The 24,134-nt window shown below is 44.0% G+C and overlaps 2 non-coding genes across 2 annotated transcripts; one reads left to right on the forward strand and one right to left on the reverse strand.

Moving 5' to 3' along the window:
• Positions 1-3,862: 3,862 nt before the first annotated feature.
• Positions 3,863-3,934, reverse strand: TRNAW-CCA (transfer RNA tryptophan (anticodon CCA)). Its single transcript has one exon. It is a non-coding gene; the product is annotated as a tRNA-Trp (tRNA).
• Positions 3,935-4,609: 675 nt separating this feature from the next.
• On the forward strand, positions 4,610-4,681 carry TRNAD-GUC (transfer RNA aspartic acid (anticodon GUC)). The gene has a single exon. It is a non-coding gene; the product is annotated as a tRNA-Asp (tRNA).
• Positions 4,682-24,134: the final 19,453 nt, after the last annotated feature.

Consider the following 24,134-nt stretch of genomic DNA (forward strand, 5'->3'; position numbering starts at 1 on the left):
ATTGCATTTGTATACCACCCCATAGCCAAAGCTCTCTGGGTGGTTCACATAAGACAAAAAGTATATTTTAAAAGTATACTAACTGCTATGCCAGTAAAACATCACAAACCATGATACACTGTAATTTCAGAATATTATCTTTATCACAGGCAAGGGTGACAGGTATAAACATTTTTTTCCAATTGGTAGACATTATTCTGTTGTAGACACACACACACACACAAAAGAGAGTCTTGTGGCACATTAAAGATTAACACTTTTATTATAGCATAACCTTTGATGGACTACAACCCAAATTATCAGAAAGCCAGTTTGGTGTAGTAGTTGGAGTGTCAGACTGGGACTCAGGAGATCCAGGTTCTAAGGTTCACTAGCCATGAAGCTCACTGGGTGACTGAGCCAGTCCCTGACTCTCAGCCTAACCTACCTTACATGTATATTGTAAGGATAAAATGGAGAGGAGGAGTACCATGTAAGCTGCCTTGGGTTCTTTGGAGGAAAAAAGGCAGAAATATATATATGTGTGTGTGTGTGTGTGTAATAAACAAATAAAAATACATGACTTTAACTTTTAACTTTTTCTGAGTTACAGGATATATACACATGGTTGGGGATAGGTGGGTAGGAATTTAAACAGGTCAGAGGGAAATGAAGTGCAGAAAATACAGTGAGTGATAACTTCTTGATTAACAATGGCCATTCAAAAAATACAGGCATTCTTGCATTGGTGAACTGATTGACACATGTAGTGTAATTATGATGTTTTCGAATGTGTTGTCCCTGTTCAAGACACAGGAGAGAGAACTGAAGTTCTGGTTAAGCTGTTTCATGTACTTTTCTATCTGGATTCTGGCAGGTTGATACTGTTTAGGTCTCTAAACAGTAGTAGGCTGACCATAGGGAAAGGAGGACAGGGCTCCTGTATCCATAGCAGTTATATAGAAAAGGTAATTTCAGCTGGTGTCATTTGTACGTATACATTCAGCACCTGATGATATTTCCTCTTCAGCACAACAGTTAAAGCTGCAGGAGCCTTGCTCTCTTTTGTATCTGATCAAGATGGCAGGGCTCCTGCAGCTTTAACTGTTGTGATGAAGAGGAAATTTCACCAGGTGCTGCAAGCATACAATTCTGCTGAAATTCCCTTTTTGCTACAACTGTTAAAATTTCCACTACAACTGTTTTGGAACACAGGCTTTTTATTAGTGATGTGGCAGCTTCTCTTAAAATACTAAGAACGTATTTTTAGACTTGGAATGTATAAAAAAACAAAACAGAAACCCAATGACCCTCAAAGGGGAAGTGCTCTAGCAATTTGCCCCAGCCACCTCTGCCCACCCAAGATTCTCTCTAGCTCAGGGGAGAATTTTTTAACACCCTTATCCTGTTTATGTGACACTTGAAGAAAATGGTGTTAACAAGAGTTAAACAATTTAAGGAAAGTGTCAGTTATAAGTAAAGCCATCTGAACTTTTTTCTTATTCAACTTATATATTTACAATCCTAATAACTCACAGGCACTCAAATATACAGGTACATTTGGGCTTGACAACAAGATGTTAGAAGTTTCTGCTGATTATGAGGAAACGACTGATTTTCCATTCAATTTCTTAGAGTCCCACCTGTGAAAGAAGACTGGCTATAGCACTAATTAGATCTCCCATGTTATATTTTGATTTTTTTACTTATCAAACTGTATTCAAAAGATAGATGTTGGGTGACAAAAAACAAACTAAATTCTGATTTATTTTATCAGCTATTAAACATACATTTTAGAGAATTAAAACCAGAAAAATATAAAAAGCTTGCTATTTGGCAATGTGCTATGTATTTTACTTTAAATTTTGTTCATGTTTGTCGTGCTCCTAGAAAATCCCCTTTTGGCACTCTAGCAAAATAAACAGTGTTGTAAAGAAAACCTCCAGGAGTGAGTTCAGTTTCTTTTTCAGAATGCTCTGTGCTGTGTCAATCATTCATTAAGTGCTCATCATATTAATCAGGATCTGTACTGCCAGTGAAAGATCATCTAAAATTTACCTAGGTTTCCTGTATCAAAGCTACAGAATGTGTACAACAACAACAAGCATGCTAATTCATATAATTAGTAACTCTTCACGCAAAAGCTCTTGTGTAAGAAAATATTTTCAGTGCTAAAATAATCTGGAACAAGGAATACAATTATATAAACCTTGTTTTAGAGAAGGGTTCCCCTACTGCCCTGCCCTCCGAGATTGTAGTATATAATGTGGAACTCTGCTGTGGCTTTGCAAATGAATACAAAGGTGTGGCTGTATTATTATATTTTGCTTGTACGCTTGTGTTTGGAAATGATTACTTGAGAGGCTTAACCAAATCAGGCTTTTCTAGCTCATAAACCAGATCAGAAGAGTAACTTCTATTCGCATAATAAATCTTGGTGTTTCACAGCAGCTCTACAAATATTTGTGAATACTAGATTAGGTTAATTACTAGTGTAGTTGAAAAGTAGGGTTTTATTCCAGTTATGAGGTTCAAGACATTAGCTAGCTTCATGTGCAATTGTATGTAGCATAGTCCCATGCCAGATTATTTAAAGGATGATTATTATTATTTATTATTATTATTTATTTATATAGCACCATCAATGTACATGGTGCTGTACAGAGTAAAACAGTAAATAGCAAGACCCTGCCGCATAGGCTTACATTCTGATAAAATCATAATAAAACAATAAGGAGGGGAAGAGAATGCACCAAACAGGCACAAGGTAGGGTAAAACTAACAGTATAAAGTCAGAGCAAAATCAAGTTTTAAAAGCTTTAGGGAAAAGAAAGGTTTTTAGCTGAGCTTTAAAAGCTGCGATTGAACTTGAAGTTCTCAAATGTTCTGGAAGAGCGTTCCAGGCGAGGGATTATGGCAGGCAATGGAATGGGAATTTTGCTCAACATTTCCCCTGCACATTGTTTTTTCTCCTCCCAGTTGTGACACTCCCCCCCCCCCCATGACTTATCTACCTGTAAGGTTCAACATGCATGTTTTAACAGCTGAAAGTGCTCCTTGCCCCTGGTGCTAGTTATCCTAAGGCCAACTGCTTGTGTTACTAGAAAAAAAATGCATTGTGTGATTTTGCTAGTCACAGACTGGGATACTGCAGTCTTTCATGTATCCTTACCTAAAATGCTAAACTCATGGCCTGCCCTAGGATATATAGGGCCTCGGGTGAAGAGTGCCTTTGGTCCATGCCATGGTCAGTTTTGCAGGGCCACCAAGAGGGTTGGCCCTGGTGCAGGTCTGATGTTATGGGCCCTGCTGCTGCCCCCTACAAAGGCCCATACATATGTGTACAAAGTGCTAAGGGCTGGATAATGTTGCCTCAAAATAAAGCTGTGTCCCAGCTTGCCCACTTCTAAGGCTGACCCTGGTTAAACTGCTCAAACAAGTAGACCACTCATATGGACAGTTCCTTACTGGATTAGTTGTGTGCAGTAATATCTGCACTGGCTCTTAGCTGCAAAACAGCTGTAATGGCAGCTGTAACACTTGTGTGTATTTTCCCCGCACATTGCCTGTCATATATAAGTGCATACGCCACTTGTTGGCCCATTCATGCAATTAGCAGATATGGTATCATGGGTAGGTGCCCTGCTGGAATGCTAACTCTAGATGAGAATGAGTTTGTATGTGATGGGGGGTTTGTATGGAATGCTCATGTTGGTGGGTGCACTGGCCATGACTGCAATCAGCTTTCAAATTATACTGTAGTCTCATTGAACAAGTATCACAGTGCACCTTTGCGTATTGTGAAGATTGGCAGTTTATATTTCCAAAGAGGGAAATGTAGAACAATTTAAAGAGTTGTAAAAGTGGGTGGGAAAAAGAACATTGACCCCGACGTGATTCGAACACGCAGCCTTCTGATCTGGAGTCAGACGCGCTACCGTTGCGCCACGAGGTCCTGGTGGCTTGTGGTAAGCAGAGCTATAGAACTCGCTGAATGGTTTTCGATTTAAAAAAAAACACGTTGGAAAAGGGGGGGGGAAGCGCGGGAAAAAGTAGACAACTGCGAGTGAAAAACATATCTCAACCTAAACCTCATTAATTACATTCAAATCTCTGTATAGCGGTTGCGGGTTTCTCCACCAGATATGGGCAGGGCGGAAGAGATAATCTCGGAGGGGGGCGGCGGTTGTGGGCCCGTCCTCCTCCCTCCCAGTTTCTGAGCCCTGTCAGAGTCCATAATTTCTTCCTTGTATTCCCTCCCTGCCTGCTCACCTTTTCCGTTCCTCCGGCAGCCACTACCCCAAGAATCCCTCAAAAAAACCTTCACTCCAATAAATTCGCCCCACCTCCTTGAGTAGCCGCCTAACAACAGCCGCCGCCGCCGCCTAACATTGCTTCCTTTCTCGGCCGTGCGAGAAATACTAATTTCTCCTCCGACTTCAGTTAACTATTTGACAATTATTCTTTAAATTTCTGCGTTCTTTTCTTATCCTGTCTACAGTATTACTCAAGAAATCGCCACGCGCACTTCCATTAACCCCAGTTCCCACCTCGCCTTTATTCATTCAGGTTTACGTCACCATTTGACCTCAGCTACATGAGCTCTATGGAAGGACCGTAATGAAGCAGCTCCTCGTTAGTATAGTGGTAAGTATCCCCGCCTGTCACGCGGGAGACCGGGGTTCGATTCCCCGACGGGGAGAAATGCATATTTTTTCAACTTCACAGAGTTGTTCCTATGGCATAGGAGTTTAACAAATAATATAAATGGGAATGACCTCGAGTAAAAATATATATTTTGAATTAAATTAAATCCTTTTAAAAAGGATTTAAAAAAACCTTAGTCTTCTCCCACGCAAGCAATTAAACTCTGGTCTCCTGCTTGACAGGCAGAAGTATTAATCACTATATTATTCTGATCTGGTGTTTTGATTTTTTGTTTAAACAATGCTTTTCTGTTGTTTGTGCATTGTGAACCACTCGGGGCCATTTTTGTGGGAAAGTGGCATACAGGTTGTTGTTGTTAATGAACATCTAATGCCAGAATGCCCAGCACTACCGTTAATATCATTTGACTTGAATGTCAAGCGTTAAATGTAAATGCCATAAAATTAGCCAAAGTCAAAATACCTGACTTTTATAAAACATGACAGGATTTTTTATTTTATATACTGAGCAGGATCATGCACAGTGGTATATGCCAAACCCTTTCCTCAGATTATGGAAAAGAGACTAAATATTAGTTTGATATAGAGAAGAATGATAAAAGGAAACTTCTAAGCAGCCCATGAACTCCTCATATAGTTTGGTCTGTAATGCTAAGTGAAAAATATGAATAGAGGTTAAATTTATTTATTTATTTATTTATTTATTTATTACATTTTTATACTGCCCATCAGCTGAAGCTCTCTGAGCAATGCACAATTAAAAAACATAAACTATAACAAGTATAAATTTAAATCATTAAGAAGTTAAAAAAAGCAGTATAAAACTAGCTACATTAAAAAAACAGGGAAAGCCTGTGTAAAAAAGGCATGTCTTCAGGAGGCATTTAAAAGATGTTATGTACTACCCTCTGTGGATAATTTTATTTAAATTCAATATATTCCCCTTTTTTATTTACTTCTTTTCTTTTTCATACTTCTGGTTGACTTTCTTTTGGAAAATTATATATATATATATATATATATATATATTCTGTCAAAAGCCTGTTATAGTAATTATTTATTGATGTTCTGAAGTGGGGGAAGAGAGAAACAAATAATTTGAATATTTCTGGGTGGGGCTTGGATCAGGTAAATTCAGTTCTGATTGGCTGGGCGTTCCCATGAGGTGGGAAAGAGCGGGAAAAGACATTTGGTGTCAGTCTGAGATTAGACAGCGAGAGGGAAGGGGTGTTCTTTGGTAGGTGAAGTTTCAGAAAGAAAACTGAGGAGAAACTCAACAGCCGAGGCTTGAATATGAAACTAAGGGTTCTGTTGAATATTCCCCTCGAATATTAAGCTATTCCTGTGGGATAACCATGGGTAGTTAGTGAAGGTCAGGTGTAGGGTGGCTGTATTATGCCAGAAAGCTGCCCTAAAAGAAGCTTATACAAGCAGGCAGAGGCAAACACCCAGATAAATGGCTCAAGCAGCCAGAAATACAATAAGAGAAGCTTTGGGATTCAGAAGAATCTTGTTATGGAGTGTATTTGGCTAAAGGTTTAGGGGGTGTTTTTTTCCTGTGGTAAAAGAAGGTTATACAAGCAGGCAGCAGCAAACGCCCATATAAATGGCATGAGCAGCCAGAAATACAATAGGAGAAGCTTTGGGATTCAGAAGAAGACTGTTATGGGGTGTATTTGGCTAAAGGTTTAGGGGTGTTTTTTCCTGAGGTAAAAGGTTATACACGCAGGCAGCAGCAAACACCCAGATAAATGGTCCAAGCAGCCAGCAATACAATATGAGAAGTTTTGAGATTCAGAAGAAGACTACTACGGATATATTGGGCTAGCGTAAAGGTTTAGGGATTTTTTTCCTGAGGTAAACGTAGTCTTTAAGAGGCTTTTAATAGGGACAGTGTCCTTAAGAATTATCACTGGGAGTTTTATGACTTTTTTTATTTTTTTGGCTAAACATGCATAGGATTGTTTAATAGTTCGTCATGGCTCTAGTTTTGGAGACTCTCATGCCAAAGTCTCTTATAAAAGGAAATTCTAAAGAGATTTGGTGGGGGGGGGGAGGGTCCACTTGTAGAACTTGGAGTTACAGTGGCAGAGAGTTCCTTAGGCCCTGAGATCTTGCCAGAAGAGGGTTAAACAAGCAGGCAGCAAAACCTCAAATAAATTGTCCAAGCAGCCAGAAATACAACAAGAGGTGCTTTGGGAGTCAAAAGAAGACTATCCTAGAGCTAGATGTGGGTGTATATCTAAGGTTAAGGTTTGGGAATAAGTCCTGAGGTAAAATGAGTCATTAAGGCTTATAGTTAGTAGCAACAGTGTCTCTATTCCTTAAGAATTAATACTGTCTTTTGAAAACCCCAAAGTAAATAGTAGTAGTATTCTCTGATGCACTAAAATCCCTTTAATCAGGAAGAAACAAAGGCTGGTAGCTGAAATTTTATATAAGATAGGAAAGTTATAACAATATAGGAAGAGGGGATATGGGTTTTTCTTATCTTGTATTCTATTATCAAGCTGTCAAATTAGCCTTACTAAATTATTGATAAATTGTTGGAAGCAAAGAAAAATATCTTAAGAGATTTTTTAAAAAGTTTAATATAGTATTAGAAAAAGCATAAGAATATATATGATTATAACTCTTTCCGCTTTAGATATGTGATGTAAGATTTAAACTTTTGTTGTTGTTGCTCTGGGTTATTACCATGAAGTTTTAAAATGAAGAATTAACGTATTTCTAGTTTAACAAGTTATGTATTATTATTAAGACAATATAATGAGCACATATTGGTATATTGTCAAGATATTTTAACTGGTGGTTGAGCTATGAGGTATAAAACCTCCAATGTCTGAAAATGGAGCTGAATGTTTTGACACTGCTGTATTGAATTATGTGTTTACATACGTATATATGCTTTTTTCTTCTTGCAGGGAAAACAAGGTGGCTTGCATCATTGTCATTCTCCTCTTCATCTTATCTACATGGATTGAATGGAAAATCAATGCAGCTCCCAAAGAAGGGCTGCCTGGAAGTTTTGATATAACAATGTGAGAGGAAAGCACTGCCTTCAAAGGGAGGGGACCCCTTATTTCCGGCGTTCGCAGTTACTGGCCAGACTCCCTTTTAAGGGGAGAGCAAAACTTATTGCTGGCCTTAACACTTATTTCCAGCCAGACTCCCCTTTAAGGAGAGAGAAGTGCTTATTCCTGGACTTCACACTTTACTGGATCCAACTCTCTAAGCAATATATTACACAGGCTTTGATTGCACTTGTTTTTGTGTTCTGTTTCCTTCTCATTTGTTGATTAATGGTTTTTAATGCTTTATGTGTGTATGTTCTGTGTTTTAGAATTCTAAATTTTGTATACTCGTTTTTATCTTAATTTTAGAATTTATATTGTTTTTGTCTTAATTTTATCTTAATTTTAGAATTTGTGTAAACCGCCCAGAAAGCCCTAGCTATGGGAGCGGTATAGAAGTGCAATAGATAAAAAAATAAATTGTAGATTTTCACTTCTCTGTCCCAGGATGATAGTCTACTGCACCTCTGAAATCAAGGACCAAGACTTCCCTGGCCATTTCTCTGCTGTCCACTTGCTGGACGGATTGACTAGAAAGTGAATGCAGGTGCCGAAGAAAAGATGCCTGGAAGTTTTGCTGTAAAGACGTAAGAGGAAAGCGCTGCCTTCAGAGGGAGGGAACCACTTATTGCGACCATTCACACTTTAGTAGCCAGTCTTCCCTTCAAGGGGAGAGAAGTGCTTATTTCAGGACACCACACTTTACTAAGCCAGTCTTCCCTTCAAGGGGAGAGAAGTGCTTATTGCAGGACACCACACTTTAATAGCCAGACTTCCCTTCAAGGGGAGAGAAATGCTTATTCGAGGACACCACACTTTACTAGCCAGTCTTCCCTTCAAGGGGAGAGAAATGCTTATTGCAGGACACCACACTTTACTAGCCAGTCTTCCCTTCAAGGAGAGAGAAATGCTTACTGCAGGACACCACACTTTACTAGCCAATCTTCCCTTCAAGGGGATAGAAATGCTTATTGCAGGACACCACACTTTACTAGCCAGTCTTCCCTTCAAGGGGAGAGAAGTGCTTATTTCAGGACACCACACTTTACTAGCCAATCTTCCCTTCAAGGGGAGAGAAGTGCTTATTGCAGGACACCACACTTTACTAGCCAATCTTCCCTTCAAGGGGAGAGAAGTGCTTATAGCAGGACACCACACTTTACTAGCCAATCTTCCCTTCAAGGGGAGAGAAATGCTTATTGCAGGACACCACACTTTACTAGCCAATCTTCCCTTCAAGGGGAGAGAAGTGCTTATTGCAGGACACCACACTTTACTAGCCAGACTTCCCTTCAAGAGGAGAGAAGTGCTTATTGCAGGACACCACACTTTACTAGCCAGTCTTCCCTTCAAGGTGAGAGAAGTGCTTATTTCAGGACTCCACACTTTTCTGGACAGACTTCCCTTCAAGGGAAGAGAAGTGCTTATTGCAGGACACCACACTTTACTAGCCAGTCTTCCCTTCAAGGGAAGAGAAGTACTTATTGCAGGACACCACACTTTACTAGCCAGTCTTCCCTTCAAGGGGAGAGAAATGCTTACTGCAGGACACCACACTTTACCAGCCAGTCTTCCCTTCAAGGGGAGAGAAGTGCTTATTGCAGGACAACACACTTTACCAGCCAGTCTTCCCTTCAAGGGGAGAGAAGTGCTTATTGCAGGACACCACACTTTACTAGCCAGTCTTCCCTTCAAGGGGAGAGAAATGCTTATTGCAGGACACCACACTTTACTAGCCAGTCTTCCTTTCAAGGGGAGAGAAGTGCTTATTTCAGGACACCACACTTTACTAAGCCAGTCTTCCCTTCAAGGGGAGAGAAGTGCTTATTGCAGGACACCACACTTTAATAGCCAGACTTCCCTTCAAGGGGAGAGAAATGCTTATTCGAGGACACCACACTTTACTAGCCAGTCTTCCCTTCAAGGGGAGAGAAATGCTTATTGCAGGACACCACACTTTACTAGCCAGTCTTCCCTTCAAGGGGAGAGAAATGCTTACTGCAGGACACCACACTTTACTAGCCAATCTTCCCTTCAAGGGGATAGAAATGCTTATTGCAGGACACCACACTTTACTAGCCAGTCTTCCCTTCAAGGGGAGAGAAGTGCTTATTTCAGGACACCACACTTTACTAGCCAATCTTCCCTTCAAGGGGAGAGAAGTGCTTATTGCAGGACACCACACTTTACTAGCCAATCTTCCCTTCAAGGGGAGAGAAGTGCTTATAGCAGGACACCACACTTTACTAGCCAATCTTCCCTTCAAGGGGAGAGAAATGCTTATTGCAGGACACCACACTTTACTAGCCAATCTTCCCTTCAAGGGGAGAGAAGTGCTTATTGCAGGACACCACACTTTACTAGCCAGACTTCCCTTCAAGAGGAGAGAAGTGCTTATTGCAGGACACCACACTTTACTAGCCAGTCTTCCCTTCAAGGTGAGAGAAGTGCTAATTTCAGGACTCCACACTTTTCTGGACAGACTTCCCTTCAAGGGAAGAGAAGTGCTTATTGCGGGACACCACACTTTACTAGCCAGTCTTCCCTTCAAGGGAAGAGAAGTACTTATTGCAGGACACCACACTTTACTAGCCAGTCTTCCCTTCAAGGGGAGAGAAATGCTTACTGCAGGACACCACACTTTACCACCCAGTCTTCCCTTCAAGGGGAGAGAAGTGCTTATTGCAGGACAACACACTTTACCAGCCAGTCTTCCCTTCAAGGGGAGAGAAGTGCTTATTGCAGGACACCACACTTTACTAGCCAGTCTTCCCTTCAAGGGGAGAGAAATGCTTATTGCAGGACACCACACTTTACTAGCCAGTCTTCCCTTCAAGGGGAGAGAAGTGCTTATTTCAGGACACCACACTTTACTAAGCCAGTCTTCCCTTCAAGAGGAGAGAAGTGCTTATTGCAGGACACCACACTTTACTAGCCAGTCTTCCCTTCAAGGTGAGAGAAGTGCTTATTTCAGGACTCCACACTTTTCTGGACAGACTTCCCTTCAAGGGAAGAGAAGTGCTTATTGCAGGACACCACACTTTACTAGCCAGTCTTCCCTTCAAGGGAAGAGAAGTACTTATTGCAGGACACCACACTTTACTAGCCAGTCTTCCCTTCAAGGGGAGAGAAATGCTTACTGCAGGACACCACACTTTACCAGCCAGTCTTCCCTTCAAGGGGAGAGAAGTGCTTATTGCAGGACAACACACTTTACCAGCCAGTCTTCCCTTCAAGGGGAGAGAAGTGCTTATTGCAGGACACCACACTTTACTAGCCAGTCTTCCCTTCAAGGGGAGAGAAATGCTTATTGCAGGACACCACACTTTACTAGCCAGTCTTCCCTTCAAGGGGAGAGAAGTGCTTATTTCAGGACACCACACTTTACTAAGCCAGTCTTCCCTTCAAGGGGAGAGAAGTGCTTATTGCAGGACACCACACTTTACTAGCCAGTCTTCCCTTCAAGGGGAGAGAAATGCTTACTGCAGGACACCACACTTTACTAGCCAGTCTTCCCTTCAAGGGGAGAGAAATGCTTATTGCAGGACACCACACTTTACTAGCCAGTCTTCCCATCAAGGGGAGAGAAATGCTTACTGCAGGACAACACACTTTACCAGCCAGTCTTCCCTTCAAGGGGAGAGAAGTGCTTATTGCAGGACACCACACTTTACTAGCCAGTCTTCCCTTCAAGGGGAGAGAAATGCTTACTGCAGGACACCACACTTTACTAGCCAATCTTCCCTTCAAGGGGAGAGAAATACTTATTGCAGGACACCACACTTTACTAGCCAGTCTTCCCTTCAAGGGGAGAGAAATGCTTATTTCAGGACACCACACTTTACTAAGCCAGTCTTCCCTTCAAGGGGAGAGAAGTGCTTATTGCAGGACACCACACTTTACTGCCAGTCTTCCCTTCAAGGGGAGAGAAGTGCTTATTGCAGGACTCCACACTTTTCTGGACAGACTTCCCTTCAAGGGAAGAGAAGTGCTTATTGCAGGACACCACACTTTACTAGCCAGTCTTCCCTTCAAGGGAAGAGAAGTACTTATTGCAGGACACCACACTTTTCTGGACAGACTTCCCTTCAAGGGAAGAGAAGTGCTTATTGCAGGACACCACACTTTACTAGCCAGTCTTCCCTTCAAGGGAAGAGAAGTACTTATTGCAGGACACCACACTTTACTAGCCAGTCTTCCCTTCAAGGGGAGAGAAGTGCTTATTGCAGGACACCACACTTTACTAGCCAGACTTCCCTTCATGGGAGGAGAAGTGCTTAGTTCAGGCTACCACACTTTACTAGCCAGCCGTCCCTTCAAGGGGAGAGAAATGCTTATTGCTGGACACCACACTTTACCAGCCAGTCTTCCCTTCAAGGGGAGAGAAGTGCTTATTGCAGGACACCACACTTTACTAGCCAGTCTTCCCTTCAAGGGAAGAGGAGTACTTATTGCAGGACACCACACTTTACTAGCCAGTCTTCCCTTCAAGGGGAGAGAAATGCTTACTGCAGGACACCACACTTTACTAGCCAGTCTTCCCTTCAAGGGGAGAGAAATGCTTATTGCAGGACACCACACTTTACTAGGCAGTCTTCCCTTCAAGGGGAGAGAAATGCTTACTGCAGGACACCACACTTTACTAGCCAATCTTCCCTTCAAGGGGAGAGAAATGCTTATTGCAGGACACCACACTTTACTAGCCAGTCTTCCCTTCAAGGGGAGAGAAATGCTTATTTCAGGACACCACACTTTATTAATCCAGTCTTCCCTTCAAGGGGAGAGAAGTGCTTATTGCAGGACTCCACACTTTACTAGCCAATCTTCCCTTCAAGGGGAGAGAAGTGCTTATTGCAGGACACCACACTTTACTAGCCAGTCTTCCCTTCAAGGGAAGAGAAGTGCTTATTGCAGGACTCCACACTTTTCTGGACAGTCTTCCCTTCAAGGGGAGAGAAGTGCTTATTGCAGGACACCACACTTTACTAGCCAGTCTTCCCTTCAAGGGAAGAGAAGTGCTTATTGCAGGACACCACACTTTACCAGCCAGTCTTCCCTTCAAGGAGAGAGAAGTGCTTATTGCAGGACAAAACACTTTAATAGCCAGTCTTCCCTTCAAGGGGAGAGAAATGCTTACTGCAGGACACCACACTTTACTAGCCAGTCTTCCCTTCAAGGGGAGAGAAATGCTTATTGCAGGACACCACACTTTACTAGCAAGTATTCCCTTCAAGGGGAGAGAACTGCTTACTGCAGGACACAACACTTTACTAGCCAGTCTTCCCTTCAAGGGGAGAGAAGTGCTTATTTCAGGACACCACACTTTACTAGCCAGTCTTCCCTTCAAGGGGAGAGAAGTGCTTATTGTAGGACTCCACACTTTTCTGGACAGACTTCCCTTCAAGGGAAGAGAAGTGCTTATTGCAGGACACCACACTTTACTAGCCAGTCTTCCCTTCAAGGGGAGAGAAATGCTTACTGCAGGACACAACACTTTACCAGCTAGTCTTCCCTTCAAGGGGAGAGAAGTGCTTATTGCAGGACACCACACTTTACTAGCCAGTCTTCCCTTCAAGGGGAGAGAAGTGCTTATTGCAGGACTCCACACTTTTCTGGACAGACTTCCCTTCAAGGGAAGAGAAGTGCTTATTGCAGGACACCACACTTTACTAGCCAGTCTTCCCTTCAAGGGGAGAGAAGTGCTTATTGCAGGACACCACACTTTACTAGCCAGTCTTCCCTTCAAGGGGAGAGAAATGCTTACTGCGAGACAATACACTTTACTAGCCAGTCTTCCCTTCAAGGGGAGAGAAATGCTTATTGCAGGATACCACACTTTACTAGCCAGTCTTCCCTTCAAGGGGAGAGAAATGCTTACTGCAGGACACTACACTTTACTAGCCAGTCTTCCCTTCAAGGGGAGAGAAGTGCTTATTGCAGGACTCCACACTTTACTAGCCAGTCTTCCCTTCAAGGGGAGAGTAGTGCTTATTGCAGGACACCACACTTTACTAGCCAGTTTTCCCTTCAAGGGGAGAAAAATGCTTATTTCAGGACACCACACTTTACTAAGCCAGTCTTCCCTTCAAGGGGAGAGAAGTGCTTATTGCAGGACACCACACTTTACTAGCCAGACTTCCCTTCATGGGAAGACAAGTGCTTAGTTCAGGCTACCACACTTTACTAGCCAGCCTTCCCTTCAAGGGGAGAGAAATGCTTATTACTGGACACCACACTTTACCAGCCAGTCTTCCCTTCAAGGGGAGAGAAGTGCTTATTGCAGGACACCACACTTTACTAGCCAGTCTTCCCTTCAAGGGGAGAGAAATGCTTATTGCAGGACCCCACACTTTACTAGCCAGTCTTCCCTTCAAGGGGAGAAAAATGCTTACTGCAGTACACAACACTTTACTAGCCAGTCTTCCCTTCAAGGGGAGAAAAATGCTTATTGCAGGACACCACACTTTACTACCCAGTCTTCCCTTCAAGGGGAGAAAAATGCTTATTTCAGGACACCACACTTTACTAAGCCAGTCTTCCCTTCAAGGGGAGAGAAGTGCTTATTGCAGGACACCACACTTTACTAGCCAGTCTTCCCTTCAAGGGGAGAGAAATGCTTACTGCGAGACAATACACTTTACTAGCCAGTCTTCCCTTCAAGGGGAGAGAAATGCTTATTGCAGGACACCACACTTTACTAGCCAGTCTTCCCTTCAAGGGGAGAGAAATGCTTACTGCAGGACACTACACTTTACTAGCCAGTCTTCCCTTCAAGGGGAGAGAAGTGCTTATTGCAGGACTCCACACTTTACTAGCCAGTCTTCCCTTCAAGGGGAGAGTAGTGCTTATTGCAGGACACCACACTTTACTAGCCAGTTTTCCCTTCAAGGGGAGAAAAATGCTTATTTCAGGACACCACACTTTACTAAGCCAGTCTTCCCTTCAAGGGGAGAGAAGTGCTTATTGCAGGACACCACACTTTACTAGCCAGTTTTCCCTTCAAGGGGAGAGAAATGCTTATTCGAGGACACCACACTTTACTAGCCAGTCTTCCCTTCAAGGGGAGAGAAATGCTTATTGCAGGACACCACACTTTACTAGCCAGTCTTCCCTTCAAGGGGAGAGAAATGCCTTCTGCAGGACACAACACTTTACTAGCCAATCTTCCCTTCAAGGGGAGAGAAATGCTTATTGCAGGACACCGCACTTTACTAGCCAGTCTTCCCTTCAAGGGGAGAGAAATGCTTACTGCAGGACACAACACTTTACTAGCCAGTCTTCCCTTCAAGGGGAGAGAAATGCTTATTGCAGGACACAACACTTTACTAGCCAGTCTTCCCCTCAAGGGGAGAGAAGTGCTTATTTCAGGACACCACACTTTACTAAGCCAGTCTTCCCTTCAAGGGGAGAGAAATGCTTATTGCAGGACACCACACTTTACTAGCCAGTCTTCCCTTCAAGGGAAGAGAAGTGCTTAGTGCAGGACACCACACTTTACTAGCCAGTCTTCCCTTCAAGGGGAGAGAAATGCTTATTGCAGGACACTACACTTTACTAGCCAGTCTTCCCTTCAAGGGGAGAGAAATGCTTATTCGAAGACACCACACTTTACTAGCCAGACTTCCCTTCAAGGGGAGAGAAGTGCTTATTGCAGGACACCACACTTTACCAGCCAGTCTTCCCTTCAGGGGGAGAGAAATGCTTATTCGAAGACACCACACTTTTCTGGACAGACTTCCCTTCAAGGGGAGAGAAATGCTTATTGCAGGACACCACACTTTTCTGGACAGACTTCCCTTCAAGGGAAGAGAAGTTCTTTTTGCAGGACACCACACTTTTCTGGACAGACTTCCCTTCAAGGGGAGAGAAATGCTTATTGCAGGACACCACACTTTACCAGCCAGTCTTCCCTTCAAGGTGAGAGAAATGCTTATTGCAGGACACCACACTTTACTAGCCTGTCTTCCCTTCAAGGGAAGAGAAATATTTATTGCAGGACACCACACTTTTCTGGACAGACGTCCCTTTAAGGGAAGAGAAGTTCTTATTGCAGGACACCAGACTTTACTTTACCAGCTAGTCTTCCCTTCAAGGGTGGAGAAGTTCTTATTGCAGGACACCAGACTTTACTTTACCAGCTAGTCTTCCCTTCAAGGGGAGAGAAGTGCTTATTGCAGGACACCACACTTTACCAGCCAGTCTTCCCTTCAAGGTGAGAGAAATGCTTATTGCAGGACACCACACTTTACTAGCCTGTCTTCCCTTCAAGGGAAGAGAAATATTTATTGCAGGACACCACACTTTTCTGGACAGACGTCCCTTTAAGGGAAGAGAAGTTCTTATTGCAGGACACCAGACTTTACTTTACCAGCTAGTCTTCCCTTCAAGGGTGGAGAAGTTCTTATTGCAGGACACCAGACTTTACTTTACCAGCTAGTCTTCCCTTCAAGGGGAGAGAAGTGCTTATTGCAGGACACAACACTTTACTAGCCAGTCTTCCCTTCAAGGGGAGAGAAGTGCTTATTGCAGAACAACACACTTTACTAGCCAGTCTTCCCTTCAAGGGGAGAGAAATGCTTACTGCAGGACAATACACTTTACTAGCCAGTCTTCCCTTCAAGGGGAGAGAATTACTTATTGCAGGACTCCACACTTTACTAGCCAGTCTTCCCTTCAAGGGGAGAGAAATGCTTACTGCAGGACACTACACTTTACTAGCCAGTCTTCCCTTCAAGGGGAGAGAAATGCTTATTCGAAGACACCACACTTTACTAGCCAGACTTCCCTTCAAGCGGAGAGAAGTGCTTATTGCAGAACTCCACACTTTACTAGCCAGTCGTCCCTTCAAGGTGAGAGAAATGCTTACTGCAGGACTCCACACTTTACTAGCCAGTCTTTCCTTCAAGTGGAGAGAAGTGCTTACTGCAGGACACCACACTTTACTAGGCAGTCTTCCCTTCAAGGGGAGAGAAGTGCTTATTGCAGGACACCACTTTACTAGCCAGTCTTTCCTTCAAGGGGAGAGAAGTGCTTACTGCAGGACACCACACTTTACTAGGCAGTCTTCCCTTCAAGGGGAGAGAAGTGCTTATTGCAGGACACCACACTTTACTAGCCAGTCTTTCCTTCAAGGGGAGAGAAGTGCTTATTGCAGGACACCACACTTTACTAGCCAGTCTTCCCTTCAAGGGAAGAGAAGTACTTGTTGCAGGACACCACACTTTTCTGGACAGTCTTCCCTTCAAGGGGAGACGAGTGCTTATTGCAGGACACCACACTTTTCTGGACAGTCTTCCCTTCAAGGGGAGAGAAGTGCTTATTGCAGGACACCACTCTTTACTAGCCAGACTTCCCTTCAAGGGAAGAGAAGTGCTTAGTTCAGGCTACCACACTTTACTAGCCAGTCTTTCCTTCAAGGGGAGAGAAGTGCTTATTGCAGGACACCACACTTTACTAGACAGTCTTCCCTTGAAGGGGAGAAAAATGCTTACTGCAGGACACCACACTTTACTAGCCAGTCTTCCCTTCAAGGGGAGAGAAATGCTTACTGGAGGACACTACACTTTATTGGCCAGTCTTCCCTTCAAGGGGAGAGAAGTGCTTATTGCAGGACACCACACTTTTCTGTACAGTCTTCCCTTCAAGGGGAGAGAAGTGCTTATTGCAGGACACCACACTTTACTAGCCAGTCTTCCCTTCAAGGGGAGAGAAGTGCTTATTGCAGGACAACAAACTTTACTAGCCAGTCTTCCCTTCAAAGGGAGAGAAATGCTTACTGAAGGACACCACACTTTACTAGCCAGTCTTCCCTTCAAGGGGAGAGAAATGCTTACTGCAGGACACTATACTTTACTAGCCAGTCTTCCCTTCAAGGGGAGAGAAGTGCTTATTGCAGGACTCCACACTTTACTGGCCAGTGTCCCCCTCTCACTCCCATTTATGGGGTGGGCTTTGCTTTTTAACGCTTCCAAGGAAAGCGAGGCATCTTACATCGTCGTCTTCCTCTCCATCTGATCCTCAAAAAAAATCCTTCGAGGTAAGTCAGTCCATCTCTCTAAGCAATATATTATTATTATTATTATTATTATTATTATTATTATTATTATTTATTTATATAGCACCATCAATGTACATGGTGCTGTACAGATAACACAGTACATAGCAAGACCCTGCCGCATAGGCTTACAATCTAATAAGTTGTAGTTAACAATAAAGAGGGAAGGAGAATGCAAACAGGCACAGGGAAGTGTAAACAGGCACCGGGTAGGGTAAAGCTAATAGTATAGAGTCAGAACAAACTCAATATTTGAAGGCTATAGGGAAAAGAAAAGTTTTTAGCTGAGTTTTAAAAGCAGTGATTGAGTTTGTAGTTCTCAAGTGTTCTGGAAGAGCGTTCCAGGCGTAAGGGACAGCAGAAGAAAAAGGACGAAGCCGAGTAAGGGAAGTGGAGGTCCTTGGGCAGGCGAGAAGCATGGCATCAGAGGAGCGGAGAGCCTGAGCGGGGCGATAGTGTGAGATGAGAGAGGAGAGATAGGGAGGAGCTAGACCGTGAAGAGCCTTGAAGGTCAGCAGGAGAAGTTTATATTGGATTCTGGAGTGAATTGGAAGCCAATGAAGAGATTTCAGAAGTGGAGTGACATGGTCAGAGCGGCGGGCCAGGAAGATGATCTTAGCGGCAGAGTGGTGGACAGAGACCAGCGGACTGATGTGAGACAAAGGAAGGCCAGAGAGAAGAAGGTTGCAGTAGTCCAGCCGAGAGATAACCAGTGCGTGAACGAGAGTCTTGGCAGAAGAATTACACTGGCTTTGATTGCACTTGTTTTTGTGCTTTTTTCCCTTTCATTTGTTGATTTACCGTTTTTAATTCTTTATGTGGGTATGTTCTGTGTTTTAGAATTTAAATTTTGTATACTCGTTTTTTCCTTAATTTTAGAATTTCTGTAAACCGCCCAGAGAGCCCTTGCTATGGGAGTGGTATATAAGTGCAATAAATTAAAAAATAAAATGTAGATTTTCACTCCTCTGTCCCAGGATGATGGTCTGCTGCACCTCTGAAATCAAGGACCAAGACTTCCCTGGCCATTTCTGTGCAGTCCACTTGCTGGATGGATTGAATAGAAAGTGAATGCAGGTGTCGAAGAAGGGATGCCTGGAAGTTCTGCTGTAAAGACGAAAGAGTAAAGCACTGCCTTCAGAGGGAGGGGACCTATTATTGCCAGCCTTCACACTTTACTAGCCAGTCTTCCCTTCAAGGGGGGAGAATTGCTTATTGCAGGACTCCACACTTTACTAGCCAGTCTTCCCTTCAAGGGGAGAGAAATGCTTATTGCAGGACACCACACTTTACTAGCCAGTCTTCCTTTCAAGGGGAGAGAAATGCTTACTACAGGACACTACACTTTACTAGCCAGTCTTCCCTTTAAGGGGAGAGAAGTGCTTATTGCAGGACACCACACTTTACTAGCCAGTCTTCCCTTCAAGGGGAGAGAAATGCTTACTGGAGGACACTACACTTTATTGGCCAATCTTCCCTTCAAGGGGAGAGAAGTGCTTATTGCAGGACACCACACTTTTCTGGACAGTCTTCCCTTCAAGGGAAGAGAAGTACTTATTGCAGGACACCACACTTTTCTGGACAGACTTCCCTTTAAGGGAAGAGAAGTTCTTATTGCAGGACACCACATTTTACTAGCCAGTCTTCCCTTCAAGGTGAGAGAAATGCTTATTGCAGGACACCACATTTTACTAGCCAGTCTTCCCTACAAGGGGAGAGAAGTGCTTATTGCAGGACACCACACTTTACTAGCCAGTCTTCCCTACAAGGGGAGAGAAGTGCTTATTGCAGGACACCACACTTTTCTGGACAGACTTCCCTTTAAGGGAAGAGAAGTTCTTATTGCAGGACACCACATTTTCCTAGCCAGACTTCCCTTCAAGGGAAGAGAAGTACTTATTGCAGGACACCACATTTTAGTAGTCAGTCTTCCCTTCAAGGGAAGAGAAGTACTTATTGCAGGAATCCACACTTTTCTGGACAGACTTCCCTTCAAGGGAAGAGAAGTGCTTATTGCAGGACACCACACTTTACTAGCCAGTCTTCCCTTCAAGGGGAGAGAAGTGCTTATTGCAGGACACCACACTTTACTAGCCAGTCTTCCCTTCAAGGGGAGAGAAATGCTTACTGCAGGACACCACACTTTACTAGCCAGTCTTCCCTTCAAGGGGAGAAAAATGCTTACTGCAGTACACAACACTTTACTAGCCAGTCTTCCCTTCAAGGGGAGAAAAATGCTTATTGCAGGACACCACACTTTACTACCCAGTCTTCCCTTCAAGGGGAGAAAAATGCTTATTTCAGGACACCACACTTTACTAAGCCAGTCTTCCCTTCAAGGGGAGAGAAGTGCTTATTGCAGGACACCACACTTTACTAGCCAGTCTTCCCTTCAAGGGGAGAGAAATGCTTACTGCGAGACAATACACTTTACTAGCCAGTCTTCCCTTCAAGGGGAGAGAAATGCTTATTGCAGGACACCACACTTTACTAGCCAGTCTTCCCTTCAAGGGGAGAGAAATGCTTACTGCAGGACACTACACTTTACTAGCCAGTCTTCCCTTCAAGGGGAGAGAAGTGCTTATTGCAGGACTCCACACTTTACTAGCCAGTCTTCCCTTCAAGGGGAGAGTAGTGCTTATTGCAGGACACCACACTTTACTAGCCAGTTTTCCCTTCAAGGGGAGAAAAATGCTTATTTCAGGACACCACACTTTACTAAGCCAGTCTTCCCTTCAAGGGGAGAGAAGTGCTTATTGCAGGACACCACACTTTACTAGCCAGTTTTCCCTTCAAGGGGAGAGAAATGCTTATTCGAGGACACCACACTTTACTAGCCAGTCTTCCCTTCAAGGGGAGAGAAATGCTTATTGCAGGACACCACACTTTACTAGCCAGTCTTCCCTTCAAGGGGAGAGAAATGCCTTCTGCAGGACACAACACTTTACTAGCCAATCTTCCCTTCAAGGGGAGAGAAATGCTTATTGCAGGACACCACACTTTACTAGCCAGTCTTCCCTTCAAGGGGAGAGAAATGCTTACTGCAGGACACAACACTTTACTAGCCAGTCTTCCCTTCAAGGGGAGAGAAATGCTTACTGCAGGACACAACACTTTACTAGCCAGTCTTCCCTTCAAGGGAAGAGAAGTGCTTATTCGAAGACACCACACTTTACTAGCCAGACTTCCCTTCAAGCGGAGAGAAGTGCTTATTGCAGAACTCCACACTTTACTAGCCAGTCGTCCCTTCAAGGTGAGAGAAATGCTTACTGCAGGACTCCACACTTTACTAGCCAGTCTTTCCTTCAAGTGGAGAGAAGTGCTTACTGCAGGACACCACACTTTACTAGGCAGTCTTCCCTTCAAGGGGAGAGAAGTGCTTATTGCAGGACACCACTTTACTAGCCAGTCTTTCCTTCAAGGGGAGAGAAGTGCTTATTGCAGGACACCACACTTTACTAGCCAGTCTTTCCTTCAAGGGGAGAGAAGTGCTTACTGCAGGACACCACACTTTACTAGGCAGTCTTCCCTTGAAGGGGAGAAAAATGCTTACTGCAGGACACCACACTTTACTAGCCAGTCTTTCCTTCAAGGGGAGAAAAATGCTTACTACAGGACACTACACTTTACTAGCCAGTCTTCCCTTCAAGGGGAGAGAAATGCCTTCTGCAGGACACCACACTTTACTAGCCAGTCTTTCCTTCAAGGGGAGAGAAGTGCTTACTGCAGGACACCACACTTTACTAGGCAGTCTTCCCTTGAAGGGGAGAAAAATGCTTACTGCAGGACACCACACTTTACTAGCCAGTCTTCCCTTCAAGGGGAGAGAAATGCTTACTGCAGGACACTACACTTTACTAGCCAGTCTTCCCTTCAAGGGGAGAGAAATGCCTTCTGCAGGACACAACACTTTACTAGCCAATCTTCCCTTCAAGGGGAGAGAAATGCTTATTGCAGGACACCGCACTTTACTAGCCAGTCTTCCCTTCAAGGGGAGAGAAATGCTTACTGCAGGACACAACACTTTACTAGCCAGTCTTCCCTTCAAGGGGAGAGAAATGCTTACTGCAGGACACAACACTTTACTAGCCAGTCTTCCCTTCAAGGGAAGAGAAGTGCTTATTCGAAGACACCACACTTTACTAGCCAGACTTCCCTTCAAGCGGAGAGAAGTGCTTATTGCAGAACTCCACACTTTACTAGCCAGTCGTCCCTTCAAGGTGAGAGAAATGCTTACTGCAGGACTCCACACTTTACTAGCCAGTCTTTCCTTCAAGTGGAGAGAAGTGCTTACTGCAGGACACCACACTTTACTAGGCAGTCTTCCCTTCAAGGGGAGAGAAGTGCTTATTGCAGGACACCACTTTACTAGCCAGTCTTTCCTTCAAGGGGAGAGAAGTGCTTACTGCAGGACACCACACTTTACTAGGCAGTCTTCCCTTCAAGGGGAGAGAAGTGCTTATTGCAGGACACCACACTTTACTAGCCAGTCTTTCCTTCAAGGGGAGAGAAGTGCTTACTGCAGGACACCACACTTTACTAGGCAGTCTTCCCTTGAAGGGGAGAAAAATGCTTACTGCAGGACACCACACTTTACTAGCCAGTCTTTCCTTCAAGGGGAGAGAAGTGCTTATTGCAGGACACCACACTTTACTAGCCAGTCTTCCCTTCAAGGGAAGAGAAGTACTTGTTGCAGGACACCACACTTTTCTGGACAGTCTTCCCTTCAAGGGGAGACGAGTGCTTATTGCAGGACACCACACTTTTCTGGACAGTCTTCCCTTCAAGGGGAGAGAAGTGCTTATTGCAGGACACCACACTTTACTAGCCAGACTTCCCTTCAAGGGAAGAGAAGTGCTTAGTTCAGGCTACCACACTTTACTAGCCAGTCTTTCCTTCAAGGGGAGAGAAGTGCTTATTGCAGGACACCACACTTTACTAGGCAGTCTTCCCTTGAAGGGGAGAAAAATGCTTACTGCAGGACACCACACTTTACTAGCCAGTCTTCCCTTCAAGGGGAGAGAAATGCTTACTGGAGGACACTACACTTTATTGGCCAGTCTTCCCTTCAAGGGGAGAGAAGTGCTTATTGCAGGACACCACACTTTTCTGGACAGTCTTCCCTTCAAGGGGAGAGAAGTGCTTATTGCAGGACACCACACTTTACTAGCCAGACTTCCCTTCAAGGGAAGAGAAGTGCTTAGTTCAGGCTACCACACTTTACTAGCCAGCCTTCCCTTCAAGGGGAGAGAAATGCTTATTGTAGGGCACCACACTTTACCAGCCAGTCTTCCCTTCAAGGGGAGAGAAGTGCTTATTGCAGGACAACAAACTTTACTAGCCAGTCTTCCCTTCAAAGGGAGAGAAATGCTTACTGCAGGACACCACACTTTACTAGCCAGTCTTCCCTTCAAGGGGAGAGAAATGCTTATTGCAGGACACCACACTTTACTAGCCAGTCTTCCCTTCAAGGGGAGAGAAATGCTTACTGCAGGACACTACACTTTACTAGCCAGTCTTCCCTTCAAGGGGAGAGAAGTGCTTATTGCAGGACTCCACACTTTACTGGCCAGTGTCCCCCTCTCACTCCCATTTATGGGGTGGGCTTTGCTTTTTAACGCTTCCAAGGAAAGCGAGGCATCTTACATCGTCGTCTTCCTCTCCATCTGATCCTCAAAAAAAATCCTTCGAGGTAAGTCAGTCCATCTCTCTAAGCAATATATTATTATTATTATTATTATTATTATTTATTTATATAGCACCATCAATGTACATGGTGCTGTACAGATAACACAGTACATAGCAAGACCCTGCCGCATAGGCTTACAATCTAATAAGTTGTAGTTAACAATAAAGAGGGAAGGAGAATGCAAACAGGCACAGGGAAGTGTAAACAGGCACCGGGTAGGGTAAAGCTAATAGTATAGAGTCAGAACAAACTCAATATTTGAAGGCTATAGGGAAAAGAAAAGTTTTTAGCTGAGTTTTAAAAGCAGTGATTGAGTTTGTAGTTCTCAAGTGTTCTGGAAGAGCGTTCCAGGCGTAAGGGGCAGCAGAAGAAAAAGGACGAAGCCGAGTAAGGGAAGTGGAGGTCCTTGGGCAGGCGAGAAGCATGGCATCAGAGGAGCGGAGAGCCCGAGCGGGGCGATAGTGTGAGATGAGAGAGGAGAGATAGGGAGGAGCTAGACCGTGAAGAGCCTTGAAGGTCAGCAGGAGAAGTTTATATTGGATTCTGGAGTGAATTGGAAGCCAATGAAGAGATTTCAGAAGTGGAGTGACATGGTCAGAGCGGCGGGCCAGGAAGATGATCTTAGCGGCAGAGTGGTGGACAGAGACCAGCGGACTGATGTGAGACGAAGG

The sequence above is a fragment of the Elgaria multicarinata genome, chromosome 9, assembly GCF_023053635.1.
Source record: "Elgaria multicarinata webbii isolate HBS135686 ecotype San Diego chromosome 9, rElgMul1.1.pri, whole genome shotgun sequence".
In the NCBI taxonomy this organism is placed as follows: domain Eukaryota; kingdom Metazoa; phylum Chordata; class Lepidosauria; order Squamata; family Anguidae; genus Elgaria; species Elgaria multicarinata.